Source organism: Xyrauchen texanus, chromosome 21 (genome assembly GCF_025860055.1).
Source record: "Xyrauchen texanus isolate HMW12.3.18 chromosome 21, RBS_HiC_50CHRs, whole genome shotgun sequence".
In the NCBI taxonomy this organism is placed as follows: Eukaryota; Metazoa; Chordata; class Actinopteri; order Cypriniformes; family Catostomidae; genus Xyrauchen; species Xyrauchen texanus.
The window spans coordinates 19,261,342-19,280,868 of record NC_068296.1 but is presented as its reverse complement, the minus strand read 5'-3'; positions in this window follow the sequence as shown (position 1 = coordinate 19,280,868).

Below are 19,527 nucleotides of genomic sequence, written 5' to 3'. Positions count from 1 at the left end.
GATGTGCCAGTACTGTTGAGGTGTGGCACCGGGGTGCCGTGAGAATGGCATTTGTGGGCCAGGTGACCCACAGTAAGAGGAAATTGCTCCTTTATTGAGAATGTGGGGCGTGGCTGTGAGCAGCGCCCAGACCCGAGGGTGGCAGCCAAATCGAGTCTTCCGCGTCAGATGCCGGGATACACTCTCCGATGCAGTGGCAAGCTCATCAACCAGCTCAGGGGGCTCAAGAGGATAGGCAGACTGGTCGTGAGGCGAGCCGCTGCCCGGGCAGAAGTCAACATGCATGTCGGGGGGCGGGTGGTTCGTGGGGATGTACCCGATGAAACCGAGCCCGCTGCCATCCCCAAATCCCCTTCATCGCCGGCCGGGTCGTCCTCAATCCTGTGGGAAGAAGGAGCGACGCGGTGGGGTGTGGATGGAGTGGCATCCAGGAACTGTACAGGCGGAAGAACATCTTTATAAAGACGCGTCCTGAAAAGGACTTTCAATGCCACAGTGTATTGCTCTTTTAGAGAATGAAACTCTTTTTCAATATTCTCTTTTAGACAGTGCTGTCGAAGCACCCAGGGGCAAATCTGCACTGCCATGCAGAGAAGGAGAAAGCCGCTGATATGCGGCGTAGATCCAACAGCATACGCTCTTAGAGATGAGGTGAACAGTTTTGTAAATCGCAGCTTGCTGCTCACACAACCGGTCGGCTCCGAAGAAAATTTATGAATGAACAGACGCATTTCCCTCCCTTTATACCAGTATGACCGGGGGCGGGACATGCCAATTCTGTCTGCCAATTTGTCATTGGCCTTTCCTCAAGTTCAGAGATGTGCGAGGCTCTCAAGAGAGACCCCTAGTGTCGTTTCTTCGACACAACGTCGAAGTGAGCGACAGACGGGGAACTGTACACTATTCCTAACTTTTGGCCACCAGTGTATATTTTATTTTTATTTTAGAAAATGCTATTCATATTTTTCAAAATGTATGAAACCAGCATGGACACAAATATGTAATTTCTTAAAACTTGAAAGATGTGTTTTAAACTACATTTTAAAAAGATTTCTCATTTGTATCATGTCTGACAACCTATTTGTCATTGACCCTAAAACACTGTTTATGTATAAAAATAAAAAAGATGTCATGCAAAGCTATGTTAACTGTATTAGTGACAAATTTACACTATATACTCTGTGGTTGACTCAGTGCCCCTAATATACTATATATTAATATACTACTAATTGTGGTAGATGTAAACATGGATGTAACTCTAACCTCTAGGTGACAGGCAAAAATGATATGTTAACATTAGCCACCAGCTATGTTACCTAAGGTTAGCATTTAACCGAGAAGCAGAAAATGACACTGTCTTCCCTCACAATGCCCCAAGACAGTTTTCAGAGATTGAGCTGTCACTTTTCATGTGTATCTTTTTTTTTTTTTTTAACCAAAGATTTATTTAAACATGAACACATCTGATACACTGCCAAAACCACAGCACAAACCTCAGCCTGAAGAGTGGGAATACATCATTAGACCATAAGAGTCTTTTAAAGTTAAGGTCTCCTCCACTACAATCTCTTCCATTGTCTCACTACAGTAATCTAAACTTATAATTAAAAGTTCTCTCTTCTCAGCAGAACAACAGAGCGAGTGGACTATGCTTTTTTTATTCTTGTATGTCTGCAAAGTCCATTAAATTATAATGCATACAAAAATATGTGTTCATGTTTCGGACATCAATACCTCTTTCAGAAGAGACTAGGGCAGATGTCAAGATTTTTGGTGAATAATTTCTTTAACACATTTCAGTCCGTTTCTCACTCAAAGCTATATTATGCCTTTGGAAGACTAACATAGATGCATATAGCATTTAGAGATACAACTTTTATTATATTTTGATGTTGCTTTTTTATATATAATTTTGGACCATAATAGAATCAGTCCTCATTCATTATTATTGTATGGAAATGGTTGGCCAGAATTTGTCTTCGAAAATTAACCTTAAAAGTACGACAGAGGAAAGTCGAGTTTGGAACAACGTGCAGTTGATGATTTTAGGGTGAACTCAGTGTTAATTATTTCAGTTTCTTTTTTTGGTAATAGTTTTAGTCTTTTGACAAAAATGTCCTTTAAAATGAGTCAGTATTTCGTCATCTCATATTCATTAGTTTAGTCAAATTTAGTCTAATTTTAGTCAACGAAAATAAAATCTTTTTGTTGACGACAATATGCAAAATTGTTTCCGTCCTTCGGATGATACGTTAAACCGAGGTCCTGACTCTCTGTGGTCATTAAAAATCCCAGGACACTTCTCGTAAAGAGTAGGGGTGTAACCCCGGTGTCCTGGCCAAATTCCCCCATTGGCCCTTATATACCATGGCCTCGTATTAATCTCCATCCCTGAATTGGTTACATCACTCTACTCTCTCCTCTCCATCAATAGCTGGTGTGTGGTGGGCGTTCTGGCTGCCGTCGCATCATCCAGGTGGATGCTGCACACTGGTGGCGGTTGAGGAGATTCCCCCTATACTATGTAAAGCACTTTGAGTGCCTAGAAAAGCGCTGTATAAATATAAGGAATTATTATTATTATTAAAATGGACAAAAAAATTTGTCAAATTGTATCAGACCGAACTCAAAAAATATTTAAACATTAATGTTAAAAAAATTTATAAATGTTTTCTAATTTAAAAATGTATCAAGCATATAACTATACATATTGCCTATTGTCCTTGTAGTGAAAAAAAAGAAACTGAGCTCCTAAAATAATAATGAATCGACTGAAGTATTAGCTACTAAGTTAGCCTACTGTATTCTGAATTATTCATGCTTTAGAGACTTATTAATTTTCTGTGAAAGGATATTACATTGTGTGCAGCATTTTTCTTACGGAAACAATGTATTCACAATGCAAATTATGCATATTTTGACTATAGCTCGTCTTTTAGTTCAAGTTCTCATGTCCTGTTTATTCACTTCATTGTGCAGATGTAAGTTGTTATATTACATATACAATATGTTGTCGATATAGGCTTCTAAAGTGATTAAATTATGTATAAATAGGATGTGTATGAATGAGGTTTGTTATTTAACCCGTTTGAATGGTTAAATTTGCCTGTGTTCAACTCATGCAGCTCAAGTGGATAAATCCCTAATTATTAACGGGTTAAGTGAATCTATATCTAATATCTTCAACAAAATAAAAAAAAAACCTTTGTCAACGAACGACTGTCGTCAGTGATTTTGTTGACAATATTAACACAGGGTGAATTATTCCTTTAAGAAAACAAGCCATTTGGAAATTGATTCCCCTGAAAAGTATAAACATGGTGGCTCAACCTGATGATCAACCTGGCCTGACTGACAAAACAACTTTGGCTAAAAAATTACGCTAGTTTGAGGTGGGAATATTTTTTTGGCCAACCAATGGAAGAATGGCAGTATGTGTTTAAAAGACGTAAAACAATTCCATTTTAAAATTGTTTGGTGATGCTAGTTTTGCAGAAATTACATACTTCACATTTAAGCACTACGTTTGGGAGACAGATTACATATTTTGATTTTTAAGTAATTGGACAGATCCACCATCTACACGTCACATGTTTTGTGCACTAACCTCCTGAACTTTGGCCATTTACTCTTTGTCAGCAGGCCCTACACCTTTTGAGGAACTGGGGCATTGCTTGTCATTTTTCACCTGATAAAAGACTGAATGACAAGTAAAGGTCTTGGCTCACAAAAACAGGCCCTCTTCAAAAACACCCAGAGTCACTGAGATCAATTCACATTACTCAAAATAACCCCTGTGTCCATGTCTCTCATAAACGTCAACCTCAGACAACAACTCAACACCCACAGCCCCCTCCATCCAACCATATTACAGCCAACCCTCAAGCTCTGTGACACCAGCAGGTGCGCTTTGTCATTGGACCGGCAGCACATGCTCCCAGACTCCATAATAGCAGCCGAAGGGCTCCTTCGCTTGTCCTTCAGTGCCCCTTCTTTTGTTTTACACTGTAGCCTCAGCTCAATGCCATTTTTGTTCTTGTGTGTCAAAAGTTTGCTATGAAATATGGCCTTCTGGAATATTCGGTTCAAGATCCATTAGAGAAACACACTCAAATGGACTTAAAATATGTTTTTATTCTTTCTAATGACTTTTTGATAAAACTCTACACTTATAACATACCTTTTTATCCAAGAGGGAGCCCTATTTTGTAATAAGAGAAAGCCTTCACCAAACTTCTAATCTGTCATGTACATAAGAGAAAAAAAAAGGTACTTCAAGACTTGTGACTTACAGATGATTGATATAAATCTTGTCTGGGCTTATTGCTAGTGATGCTGTAAAAAAAAGAGGAAATCAGTGCAGATTGTGTGAGAACGTGTAGCACTTCAGTGCCATCTGTATCCCACTCCAATACTTCTATAGCACAGATGCAATGCACACAAAAGAGAAAGGCGTGCAAAAGAGATTTTGGATGGAAAACAAAAAACAATATTTTGTGGGAATGTTAAAGTGATGCTCACATTGTTTTCAGAAGTAGAATCTCTTCTCTGCTTTTCCTGAATAAATAAATAAATAAATACAATCTTTAAAATGGGCAATCAACAATATTTTGTTAAAATTTGTAGTTTAAAATTGTTCTTGACTTATCAGCTGATCAATATATTTTTATATTTGTTAAGCTTGTATTTAATAAAAGTTAAACTCAATCAACAGCATTTGTGGCCTAATTTTCACTAATTCCTAATTTATTTGAAAAAGCTAAAATTGTGATTACAACAAGGCACTTACAGTGAATGTATAAAATATAGAAACAGTTTCAAAAGTATAGCCAAAATATGTAAACATTGTACATGTTAACATAATTTAGTGCGAATAATAATAATAATAATAATTTACAGGTTTTAAGATAGGGCTCTTTAACTATTTTCTTGCAGAGGCTAGATTACCCAGATGACTTGGCGGGGGCTAAAATTGTTTCCAGATTTACCTTAGATAACACTTTCATCACAACATGTTACTTAAAAAAAAAACATAATACAGTGCATTTATTTATATTCAAATATTCACAGGGTATACTGCATATTGAATTAAAATTTTCATAAGTCCTTCGTAAGATCTGCCACATTCAACCCTTAGACAGACCTGTTTTATGCAGACAGGAGTCCCCATACAGTAGGTGTTCACATGTGTCGTGGTCACCACAGACGCCTCCAAAATGGTTTGGGCCATTGTGTGCAACGAGCATGCAGCCACTGGCTCCTGGATAAGACCACGCCTATGTTGGCACATCAACTGCATAGAGTTGTTGGCTGAACTTCTTGCCCTGCGGAGGTCTCTTCCGCTGATCCAGCCACTAGAGTCAGTCAAGCTTAGAGCCCTCTTTTCGAAGATGGCCCTCCCGATTGCGCTCGCTTTCATCAAGAGGGTTGGGGACCTGCGAGCGTTCTCTGTCAGCAACACTTGCCTGGAATCTGGTCTGGCAGATGCTCATGTCATCCTAAGACCTTGACTGGGCTAGGTGCCCAAGGTTCCTATGACTCCCTCAGAGGTAGTGAAACTGCAAGTGAAGCTGCCCTAGGAGGAGGCAGACCCAGCCTTATCATTGCTGTGTCCAGTGCATGCTTTGTGTACCTATGTGGACCGAACACAGTTTTAGATGTTCTGAGCAGCTCTATGTCCACTTTGAACACTGTGTCCAAACCGAGGCTAGCACACTGGGTCGTCGACACCATTGCCTTGGCCTATCAGACCCAGGCCATGCCCACCCCCTTGCGGGTTCAAGCACACTCGACGAGAAGTGTGGCATCCTCATGGGCACTGGCCAATGGCACCTCCCTAGCAGATATTTGCAGAGCGGAGGGCTGGGCAACAACCAACACCTTTATGGGATTATACAATATCAGGGCTGTGTCAGTTTTGTCCCGTATTCTCTCAGGTCCAAACACATAGAACTCGGTAATATGGAACGACTGACCGGGTGTTCCGCTTGCACATAGCGCCCTTCCCCTCAACTGAGGCAATCACATGCGCTCTTTCTCCCAGGAGAGTCCACTAAACTCGCGCTCCCTGGATGTCTTCCCTCCGTAGCCCTCTGGTCCGTGAATTTAGTGAAGGAATTCCCGACCAGACCCACTACGGGTACTAACTACACTGTACTGGAAAAGGTGACCACAGGGTTTGGCCATTACGGATTAATCCCCCTGTGTGTATTTTCCGCGGTGCGGTCCCCCTCTTGGTAGACATGCGTCTCCCTTGGGCAGTCCTCTCGGCCCCCCCCGGTCGCTGTGTTTGTAGCAACTCCTCCCTCGCTAGGTAGGATCTACCACCTTGCCACTTCCTAATGTGGCCAGAAAACCCATGTGATGTATTCGCCTGGGCAGTATGTGGTCTCCGCATTGTCTTTTCCCCCTGAAAGAATAGGAGTTGAAAAGAACGCCTTACCCGATTCATGTTATAGTGTTAACTGGCCCCTGCCGCTTTAACTCTATGCGAGAAACATAGAGGGAGAAAAGGCACGGCTGGCAGGGCCTGCTCCCATGCTCTTCATGCAAAGCTTATGAAGTTTTTATGGGGCGTTGGGGAAGGGTACCTGCAGTCTGACGCAGCCTGCTGCTTTGGCACACAACTGCCTGTCCGCACCTGCATCAGCAGTTTACGTACATGGTTCAGCGTGTGGCATGATTGAATAGGGACCCAGACGGGGAATGTCTAGGTTACTTTCGTAACCTCCGTTCCCTGATGGAGGGAACGAGACATTGTGTCCCCCAGCCACGATGCTGTACCAAGCCACTGTAACGCCAAACCTCATTCTCAGCTCCTCTATGTAAAACCTGAATTGACAGATGCACGATTCCCTCCTTATATAGCGGTATGTCCGGAGGAGGGACATGCAAATTTTGTCTGGCAATTTCTTATTGGCCTTTTCTCAAGTTCTAGAGTTTACTTAGAGATTTGCAAAAAATCTCCGGTGAGTGGCAGTTCTGCGGACGGAAACTCCTTTTTGATTAGCGTGGTCAACGGAGAATGGCCAGACTGGTTTGAGTTACAGAAAGGCTACGGTAACTCAGATAACCATTCTGTACAATTGTAGTGAGCAGAAAATAATCTCAGAATGCACAACACATCGAACCTTGAGGCGGATGGGCTACAACAGCAAAAGACCACACTGGCCACTTTATTAGGACCATATTATTCCTAATAAAGCGTTCAGTTAGTTTACATGTTTCGCACTAAAAGATGGCAGGTATAGTGCCTTGAAAATTATTTGACCCCTTCCTGATCTTCAAACGAGATATAACATAAAACAAAGGCAACCTGAGTAAACACAAATAACAGTTTTCAAATATATATATTTTATATTTCATCAAAACAGTTATCCAACACATATATCACCCATGTGAAAAACTAACTGCACCCTTTAACTTAATAGCTAGTTGTGCCGCATTTTGCTACATTTAAATGTTCTATTCAGGTGTTGATTTGATTGAAAATGGCTGGCAATTATCAGGCCTGGGTGTGTCTAGTCCTGCTGAACCCCATTTTGAATGCAGTTACATAGATTTTGGGATTTAGTAACTATGGGGGCAAATACTTTTTCATACAGGCCCAGTTGGTATTGGGTAACTTTTTTGCTTTAATAAATAACATTATCATTATAAACTGTATTTTGTGTTTACTCAGATTGCCTTTTTTATGTTTTAATTTTTGAAACAATTTAATATGAGATTTACACAAAAACAGAAGTCTTTGTAGTAGTTTGAGTTATGAAGGAAATTTTTAAATAGTTTACAATAGCAATCAATATACCCTACATGTAATTAAGTATTATGTAATCATTAGTATTAGTCAATACTTACTTATGTACACTGTAAAAAGAGCATGGTGAGTTATTACCATGTGTTCTTACCTGTGCCCATTCTTTAAAAGCACATATTGTGTATGTCTAGATACCTTTCTCTCCTGCTGCTCCACCTAGTTTGCTCTCTGATTTAATTTGTTTTGTTGGTTTGTTGTTCACCTTGGAGAGCAGTTGTTCCAACAGACACGCAAAACTAGGTGTTCTTGTAGCACAATGACATGAACACAGACCCCCATTCACCTTCTGTTTCAGAGCTAATTTTCTCCCCCATACTGGTCCCTAAAAATCAATAGAAGTTCAGGATCTAACCTTGTCTTGGTCACAAATGTACTCAACTGTGTGTACAAGTTCACTTGAGGAAAAGCAGTCACAGAGGATTAGTCTCTGGCCATATCATTTCCTGTTTGGAAACTGTACAGAGTGAGTGTGTGAATGATTTGTCTAATCAAAGAGTAAATAAAATGAGAAATTGTATTGTATCTGAAAACCAACAGCATTCTTTCCACCCTTTCCATCCATGTCACTTCCATTTATTCACACTTCTTACAGACAGGCTTCACATCCATACTACAGAGTTTAGGTAGCCACGAAATTGTGTCTGACCTTTTGGTATTTGCATGCTCCTTTATAAACACAGTCATGGCTGACTTCAATATTCATAAATAATTGTACAGAGCATATAGCCTTGGTTAGTGGTGGATGTTAGAGCATGCAGCCACTGCTTTGATGTGGAATTGTAACCGCATAGAGCAAGAGCTCGTAGACTAACAAGCACTCGCAGCCCTGTGTGTATGTCACATGGGGAGGGTGTTGCAGCACAGGGCACATTCATCAAAGCGAAGCTGAGCTGATGGAACCTAAGTGCAGTGTCATCACAAGGAAAAGGCTTGATAATCACTCATGTTGGAGTGGGATCTGCACAAGCCAGGGGAAATCAACAGTAGTTCACTGGACAGCAGCCTAGATAAAACAATCTAAATATAAGATCTACACGTTTTAACATGCTCTTTGACAATATTGTCACAAAAACATTAGTTGAACTTTTTTTGTATGTGTTTTATAACCAATACTGTTGATCTGACACATTTAATCATCCATTAAAGGTGGAGTAAATGATTCCAGAGAAAGAGTTGATATTTGAACTCAACAGCCAAACAAACACACCCCTCCTTTCAGTGCTCCTGCAGAAGCTTCACTTCACACGCAATAGTATTGTGTGGATCGGTCCAATCCACTTTGTTTAATTTCCCATTTTCAGAGCCTGGGCTGTGTACAAACAACAGATTTTTCAGCGCACACACAGAACGGACAGCTAGTGGACCATGAATAGATATTCACAGAATTTGTCAAAACGTGTATTGGATTAAAATCAGTTACTCCACCTTTAAGTATAACATACTCTCTGTAATTCAAGTGGTACTATACAGAATAACAACATATTTTCCCTATGTCACATCTAGTTAAATTCCAGAACTGTGCCATTTCAAACATTTTTAAAAGAACCGTCAATCATCTTTTCCAGGAAAAGACTGTGTTTTGGTCATTCAGAATTTGTGTCTTGAAAGAAAACTGACTTAAGTGGACTGTACGATTACAAATCTCTGAGTAGTGCATGCTGAAGGAGAGCAATGGGAAAAATGTGTAGAGGGTCTCCCCATTCTAAATTGTGGTTGACTTCATTCGTTTTTGTCTCACACTTGAAGAAAATACATTTCATATTTTCTCACTATGGTTCTGTGCTTCTAGGAGGCAACCAATTGCAGCCTATTGAGTTGGTCAATTTTAGTTTATTCAGACCACTCAACAAAATCTTATTCTATTATATGACACTATTGAATTTCTCTCTTTGGGTTTATATCTTAATATAGACATGGCCAATCTTCCAGTATCTATACAGTTTTTGCAATATCCACAAGCTTTTGTTACCAGTTTTGTGGTGACTTTATCAATACTGTACTTGAAACATTTTTAAGCACTTTTATATATACAGTAATGCTCACTTAAATTTGACGTGTTTTCCTTGAGGTTAAAATACTTTCTCCTCCTGATTCCTCACAAAAGTGAAAACTCTTGACACACACGAAAAAAATAAATAAAGCGTACTGCTAATTATTCTATATCTCATTTTTACACAAATTGAAGAGCTATCTCCCCAAGGAGCAAACACCCCTTTATGAGCTATAACAAAGAAACCATTCAAAACAGGACTGTAATGAGATGACACTTTGCACTTCCAATGGGAAACTGCTGTTGCATGTCCCATGTTGGCTGGAGACATGACAAAACACTGAATGGAGAGGAAAAACTAGGAGGGGGGAAAATGGATCAATACTGCTCGGGAACTACGGTAGAAAAGGTTATTTACTTGACATTGATCCGTTGCCTCAGCAGCAGAGTCGTTCCAGCATCTCTTTTGTTAACCTTTAAGCCTGAGTGTACTCACAAACGATAGGGGAGTCCACTAGGTGTATATTATGGATCGAAGGAGGTCGCCATACCTCTGTCACTGCTTGGTGCCTGTGTACTTACAGCCCTGAAGAAATTTAAACATCAATATGGATAATAAGGACAAATTTATCACACTCAGGTCCTGAAGTCCCAGCACCAGGTCTGCCCAGTGTCTTGAGCAAATATTTCTCAATCTGAGCCTCAATTGATTCAGACATTCTTTTTCCCCTCAAGGATGACCAGTTGTGACACAGCGCATTTACTGTGACTCATTGGCAAGGCTCTTTGACACCGGGATAATTCATACTAATTTACTGATTTTTTTTTATTTATTTTTTTTTAATGAGGATGCCTTAATCATTTAAAAAATTTAACTAAATGTGTAAATGATGGAAATAGTGACAGGTACATTATCAGGGAAGAAGAAAGAGAAGGTTTTTATTTTTCTTAATTACACTGTATCATTTTTGTAATTCTAATATGAGGTGTACTCAGTTTTCTCATTACAAATATTTTATACATAAAGAAATGAATAGTAATTATAATATTAAACATAAAAAACTATGTTTAAAATATGTATTATTAAAATATGTATATATCACATTAAGGGGATCTGCCAATATCCCTTTGTCTAATCCAGTGTCGAATAAAAGCGAGCCGTGCCCAACCGATCAAGCAGTTCGTCAATACGAGCCATTGGATCAACATCAAATTTCGACACCGCACTAACTTTCCTATAAACCACACAGAACCGGACCGAGCTATCCCGTTTCTTGTGTTTGAGTAAGTGGTATACTATGTACCACTACCCCTGGTGTTGTCTCGATGTGGTGTCTTATGTGATTAGTCCGGCCGGAGAGAGGCGAGAACATATCAGATAAATTATTTTGCATCCTGGCAACCTCCATGCGTTGCCACTTCGAGAGGTGGTCTCCACAAAGGACTGGGGTGAAGTGATGTCTTTTAGATTTACCTCCGGTCCGAGCTCCTCCCTCTCCGGAACTACCATCGCCAATGACATGGGGACTACCTCTCTCCATGGTTTTAGGAGGTTAAGGTGGTAAATCTGATGTGCCTCACCCTTATCCATACGGACAACCTCATAGTCGACTTTCCCAACTTGCCGTGTGACCTCAAAGGGCCCTAGCCACTTCGCAAGCAACTTTGAGCTTGATGTGGGCAGCAAAACAAGGACCTTTTCTCCAGGTGCAAATTTCTGTAGACAAGACGTTATACAGCCGGGACTGAAATTCTTGCACCTGTTGCAAATTCTCCTGTGATATGCGATCCAATGTGTGGAGTTCTGCTTTCAGGTCAAAAACATATTGAATTGAATTTTTACTCTGTGAAGGTCCCTCCTCCCAATTTTCTTTCATGACATCTAACATGCCATGGGGCTTATGCCCATCCAACAATTAAAATAGGGAAAATTCTGAGGAGGCTTGCTGGACCTCTCGTACTGCAAATAGCAAGGGTTCAAGCCACTTATCCCAATTCCAAGCATCTTTGTTCACAAATTTATGAATCTTTTTTAAGGTCTGATTAAATGAATCGAACAAGCTGTCTGTTTGTGGGAGGTACACACTTGTCTGAATCGATTTTATACCGAATAATTAATACAGCTAGCATAGTGTAGTTATACCCACTCAGGAGATCATTTTGAAGAGTGCCTCCACAACACTACATGCTGAGATGTTGCGCAACAGCACTGCTTCCGGATATCATGTTGCATAATCCACCAGGACTAACGCAAAGCAATGCCCACGTGCTGTCCATTCTAATGGCCTAACGAGGTCCATGCCAATTAGTCCGAAAGGAACCACAGCTGCAGATTCACCAGCTAATATTCACGGCATGCCGCACACCCCCGGTGAACATCCCCATGAATGCCCGCCCAATATAAAAAGGCCTTGAGACGGCTTAGTTTTTCCCCTGTCCCAAGTGACCTGCCATCAGATTATGGTGAGCCGCCTGGAATAACATTTCCAGACTGCTCTTTGGTACCAACAACTGGGTTCTTGGGTTCTTCTTTCCTGCGAGTGTCCATTGTCACTCTATACAACTGATTATTTATAAGTGAAAAATATGGACATGTGAGTGCAATGACCGGCTGAAGACTTTGACCAGCAATCACTGTCACTTGGTCAAACGCGTGCCTCAGGATTTTGTCTCGCGACTGCTCTAGAGGGATAAACCCTAACGGAAATTCCACTTCAGCGAGACGCGGAACAGCCACAGACATCCCACACTGATTCACTTTCTTACAGGACCCATCCACACACAACCCCTTCAACAATGATCCAAAAGCCAGACAATTAGACCCCAAAATTAGGTTATGGGTGAGGCAAGGACTAACCACCATCTCAATATTAAACCTTTATCCCCAGAACACTGTGACAGTCACTACAGGTGATAATCATGAATATCCATGTGCACACACCCTCCAATGCCCCGGTTTGAACCAAGCATTGATGAATGAAGGTTTGATTACAACCTGAATCCACCAAGATTTGGTATGTACCCCCTTTAATACTCACAGGTGTCAGGGACCTGGATCAAGGCCCCCACCTCCATTACCGGGTACTGCTCTCGGATATGACCCGGCTCCCTGCAACTCCAGCAGACCGGCCCAAACCTCCCACCCACACTTGTGGCAGAGGACACCTTCACCTGGGATTAAGAGAGGGGAGAGTCAGGGTTTGTTGAAGCAGGTAACCCCCATTCCCATGTAGCCAGTCTTGGGGGAATGTTCCCCTGTTTCTGGGAAAATGGAACAGGATGGAAGGAAGAAAGGAGGGGGAGAGAGAAAAGGGGAGGAGAAATTAGTACGATAATGGGTGTTGGGCACGCCGGCCCCTGGATTCGCTGCCAGATAGTCTTTGTTGATGACTCCATGACAGCATATCCTTCTTCCTTGATTCCTGGGTTTTGGCACCAGAGTCACAATGTTCAATGAATGAGGAAGCAGGAGACTGTGATTCCAACTCAGGTTTGCCACTCTTTTTCTTATGAACAGAAAACACTTTAGTACAAGTCGTAAAGGTGACGTTTCAAAGAAAAGTCACTACGGCAATGGCTAAAACACAAAATAGCTTTGGTTTCTCTTCCAGTCTCACGCACACACACAGCTATGCGATGTCTATTTCTCTCTCTCCCACTCTATGAACTGGGCACCTTTTATTTCCCCCTTCTCTCACTGCGAACATAGAAACAGCAATTTCCAGCAATTCATCTCAGGTGAAAACTCATACCGCTTCCTCTCTGAGTACACAAAACAACACAAAAATCATATCAATTATTTTATTTTTATTCATTAAGTTTTCATAAATGCATTTAAGCATTATTTTGACAAAATAGTATATATTATCATACTCAAATGCATGTGACATCAAATAAACCAAAGTTTGATCACATTTAATATGAATGTAATAAATAAATTATCAGATTATATTACCTAAATCATATAATCCAAGAGATTATGTTACTGATTGCAATTTTAGTCATGTAATTTGTAATCATAACCAGATTACAATTCAGATGTAATCTACCCAGCACTGGGCATCGGTAAGTGAAAACATTTTGTTTTGTAAGAGGGCTCCTTTAAAATAAAATATTTAAAGAAAAGCTTGTACTCACAATAGTACTACGATAGCATAATTTTCCACAATTTCCCAGTCAGCGAAGAAGGAAACAAATGTGCTTCACAAATGCTAAAATTAACAATTTAAAGTACATAGTGGATGCCATTTATCGCCATTAGCATTGGCATTCATTTCTAAACAGGCTTGAACACATTTCAAGCCTCGGGCTAAACATGGCTGAATCAATCAGGGCAAAATCAAAATTTGTATCAATCTGAGACAACATGCTAATTTAAGCCATTGAGAACATCACAGCAATCCAAGCAAAGGGCATCGGGTTACCTTTATAAAAACACCAAGACACTGTGACAACGGATATTACTGGCAAGGTCCCCCAAGCCAAGGTTGTTATAATTCTAACCTGGCTGTTACTACCTTGGCTGAAATATTGCCTGGATCCATCCCAGCCTTCATATTCCAACATCCATCATGTTCCTTTTTTTGTGGGAAGATGGCACAGACCTGATGCATTGGGCGAGAGACTATTTGTCCTTCCATATGCTGGATCTTGTAAGCTGCTATATGCTATCTTGCCAAATTGTGTCCCGTGTATGCAAAGGACACATGTTTTTATAACACAAAGTTTGGCAACCAGTCAAACAGCAGACCTGCAATTTAGGGCATACCAAGGCCCAACATGGCTGCACAGGTCAACTGCACAGATTAAAAATTGTAATGAAATATGCCTGAGAGGGATATGAGGAGTGCACATAACATAATCTGCGAAAAGCAACACAGAAGTTTTAGAGTTTAAGTGTCTGCAGACAACATGCATCTGAAGACAGGGTCAAAATTTTGCCACACCTGAAAATAGCGGATGAATTAAGGAAAATATTTCTAAATGTTGCAATAAATATTTCTTACTGGCCATTAAACTGTATTTTGCACACATTTATATATATATCAATGGTTGGGAGTTTTACTTTTGAAATGTATTCCACTACAGATTACAGAATACATGCTGTAAAATGTAATTTGTACCATATTCCGTTAGATTATTCGAGGTCAGTAACGTATTCTAAATACTTTGGATTTCTTCTTCAGCACTGGTAGATTTTTTCACTTGTTTTCGAAATAAAAACTCTGCCAGTACAGTAAGACAAAATATGACCTAATGTGAATTTTCTTGATTAAAAAATAAGATCGTGTCTGGTAACGTGCATGTTAAATGGATAGAAATAGCATTTTAGCTTAACGTAAAGCTTACAATTTAAACAAGATTTATTTATATTTCTTCTGCTACAAACTTACATCAAATGTAATTCTCTGTCTGCTCGTATGAATGTAAAGCATCATAAGAAAGTGTTTCACTGCTGTTCAAATGCACTTTGGATCGCATCATTTATATGTATAAATGTTTTCCATCTGAAAAGGACTAAATATTAAATGAAACAAATGTCTCTTCAGTAATCAAAATACATTTTGATTGCAACTGTATTCTAATTACAAATGATTTAATAATCCTGTTACATGTATTTCATTACTCCCCAAACCTGTATGTATGTGTATATATATATATATATATATATATATATATATATATATATATATATATATAGTGTGGGTGGGTGCAAAATACAGTTTGCTGGCCAGATATATGGACAAATATATAATAGTAGGGACAATATTTATATATATATATATATATATATATATATATATATATATATATATATATATATATATATATATATATATATATGTACATATATATATATATATATATATTTTTTTTTTCTTCTAAGTATTTCCTTGCAAATTAGTGACAAAGAATGCAGTGTCACTCGCAGCATCATCTAGTATATATGTGACATTTATAAACAAGTGTTGGGGCTTGTTCCGGGTTCAGTATAATTTAAGCCCAATTGACAGCGTTTTGGCATTATCTTGATTACCAGAAAATATTTTGACTCGTCCAGTTTATTTTTATTTATTTAAATGTTTTAATGCAAATGTCACAGTTACAGTTTGAACCTTACAATGGAAGTGGGGCTAGTCCAAAAAAGTATAGCAACAAGATTTAAACATTGTACATATTAATTGATTGACATGATTTAAGTATGCTACAATCTCGTATATACATGATTTTAGTGTGATGGAAAAAAAAAAAAAGCCGAAGGCATTCCTTTAGAATTGTTTACTTTTTATATTATATATTTTTTTTTTTTTCAAGAGTTTCAAGATTGAAAAAAAAAACTATTATTACTGAATACTGATGGAGCAACATAATTTGCTGTTACAAGAAATAATACTAGAAGGTTGTTTAGATTCAAATTATTATTATTTTTTTCCTGTTCCAATCACATTTGGCATTTCATAACATCTGAAGTTTTCTATAAACAAATGAATCTCCATTGTGATTGTATCAGTCAATGTGAGCCCACTTTGAACATGTTTTATAACAAATCTATTCCCCCCACTTAAGAAAAACAATGTGTTATATGCAGCCTTTAGAACTTATAACATTTTTGATATTGCACGCAATGATCTTATGGATCAGGGATATTTTGCAGTGTATAGTAACAAACATGTGTTAAGGGAAGTACATTGATAGTTTTTGTTTCTGTATAAATAAAATCAAAGGTGACTTTTACCTTAGGGGTCCTTTAGCCCTGTTGTACCCTTCCAGCATTATGTCGTCATGACAACAAAGTTGTAAAATTGGAAGTACACAAATAAGGTTAGCAAGCAATGTTATCAACACTAAATCACATTAACACGTATAATGTTAATGCCTTGTGGCTATACTATTGAAACAGTTAATATTATTATACTTACTACTGTAACCACAGTTATTGTTTAACAAGGGAAAAGCACTTTTTTTTGTAGTAATAAATATTATGCCAGAAATTGAGTCTAATTTGCAATGACCCTGAAACTTTCCTTTAATGCAAGTAATACAGTAGTTCACACATGTGTCACCACAAGGAGATCTGTAGAAGAAAAAAAAATTAACACAAATACTGTACCCCCATCATTATTAGATAATAATTCTAGTGAAGGTGCTTTGATGTTTTTGAAAACAAAAACAAAAACAACTGTGATGGTCGAACTATCATTCTTTTCTCCCAATTTGGAATGCCCAATTCCTACTACTTAGTAGTAGGAATTGGGCATTCCAACTACTTAGTAGGTCCTCGTGGTGGTGCGGTTACTCACCTCAATCAGTGTGGCGGAGGACAAGTCTCAGTTGCCTCCACTTCTGAGACCGTCAATCCACGCATCTTATCACGTGGCTCATTGTGCATGACACCACAGAGACTACGCATGTGGAGGCTTGTGCTACTCTCCGTGATCCACGCACAACTTACCATGTGCCCCATTGAGAGTTACCCCATGTGATTCTACCCTCCCGAGCAACCGGGCCAATTTGGCTGCTTAGGAGACCTGGCTGGAGTCACTCAGCGCACCCTGGATTCGAACTTGCAACTCCAGGGGTGGTAGTCAGTGTATATACTCACTGAGCTGCCCAGGCCCCATAGACTATCATTCTTGTAATTTAAATTATGCATTATGTTGTGGTCCATAAAAAAAAGTTACCAGCCAAATGGCCAGTAACTTGTCAAAGCCAAATTTTACACGCATTTCGCACTTGGTGAGCATTGATTTTGGACCCAGTGTGAACGTGCTTAAAAAAGTACATACCTTATGTTCCTGGTTAAAAGGGCAGACACGTAAAAATATCCGCCAAAATTAACTTGTATTTTCAGTGTTTTCTTGGTCTGCATTCTTAACCAGTGGATAACAAATGTACGAATTCCTGTGACACTCTCCAGAAAAAAAATTATACTTTAATTATACACAAATACTAAGAAAAAGGAAAAAATATTAGAATGCTAACATGCTATTGCTTTCAAGAGTAAATGCAGAGATTACCTTGCTACTGAGATCAACCCCGGCCACCCAGTTTTGCAATAAAAATGGGGGTAAAATCTCATATTAAGTGTCGAGGCCTCAGAGGTAAGAAAAGCACTTTAAGTATTCAGTCTGTGTATCCGGGTGATTCATTTTCACTGAGGAAGCAAGCCCATGGGGTGAAGTGACCCCAAGAAGCCAAGAAATTTGTTTTTCTTTCCTTTCTGCTCCCTTCTGGACTGCCTATATCTCACTTTCTGGAAGTACCTGTCCCTCTCACTCACTCTCAAGGACCCAGCCAATCTCCTTTGTAAATAGAACTATGTTTTATAATTCTCTCTCTATGCAAGATGACCATATCAATAATGCAGGGGAACTGCATCTGTCTGGAGTGATGAGATTATTTTTCTGATTTAGCCTGACAGTTATGGTAATAGTTTGCCAAACAATCTACTCTGGCAACAGTGACCACAGATTACAGCTGTTTTTAAAACAGTGTGGCTGAGGAGAGCTCCATGATTGATTGCACATGAACAGACAGAGGCGGGCAATTTGGCCCCAGCATCTCACTTGCTTTAACTCCGCTGATACTGAAATAATCTCTTTCGTTTATCCATTTGGGGAAATGCACAATATAAAGGATGCAGAAGGCTGCAAGTCTAAAATAGTCTAACAGCAACAAGTGTGCAGCTATTGAAGAAAAATAGCCTTGTGTTATTTTTGACAACCCATGTAAAAGACATTATAGTGAACTTAGCAGAATTGCCAAGGTTTACATTTAAATGCATTATTATTAAACTCTTAAAGTGTCATTCATTAAATTTATAAATATATATATATTGTAACGGTGGCAGCCCATCAACTTTCAACAATTTCCTCTGTTTATTTTATTTATTCTTTCCGGTGCCAGACAGACCTTTAATAAATAAACTCCAGATAGCTTATTAAAAACCACCAGTTACATATGAAGGACTTGAAAGAAGGGAGAATCAAATTAAACACAGGAAAACTCCAATTAATTTACAAAAACAAATTCTCTTTTATTTTAGTGTCAAATTCACATAAATCACACCTCAAGACAAAGAGAAAAACATAAAAACTAACAAAAAACTTCAAAGTACAGTTCCACAACTTGAATATGAAGACTGCAATGGTGTTTCCTCCAAGTTTTGGCTTACTTTCATATATTTTGTCTCAGTCCCAAATCTTCATAAACCCCCCAAAAAAAGAAAAAAGAGTTGAGAAAAAAAATAACATCGTCAGAGTTCTCATTTTCACTTTTATACATTTTACACGCTAAAGATAAACAAGAAAAATAAAGATTGCATGTTTAGTATGGGTGGCGTGTCTGTGAGGCATGTGCATGTAATGTGGGTGTGTCAAGCTCGTACCCGGTACCATTGGTCTTCAGTTGGAGTCTCAGGTAAGTAACAGGAGCTTTGTTTGCAGCATGGACCAGGGGAACAATCAGTGAGGCATAATCAAAGGCACACACCTCTACCTATCCAAAGTTTGCATCTTTGCTTCACAGCTGCACTCTCGATCACACCGACACGCCGTCCAAACCCAGGAAAGCATAAGCCATACAATCTGGTCACTGCTCCCTTCCATTCACACTTCTTTTCCAAGCAGAATCATTTTTTGCACCGCAGCACGCAACTTCTCCCACCTTTCTCTAACAGACAGCGCACATCTCCGTAGCAGGGTCTTTTCTCACGTCACGA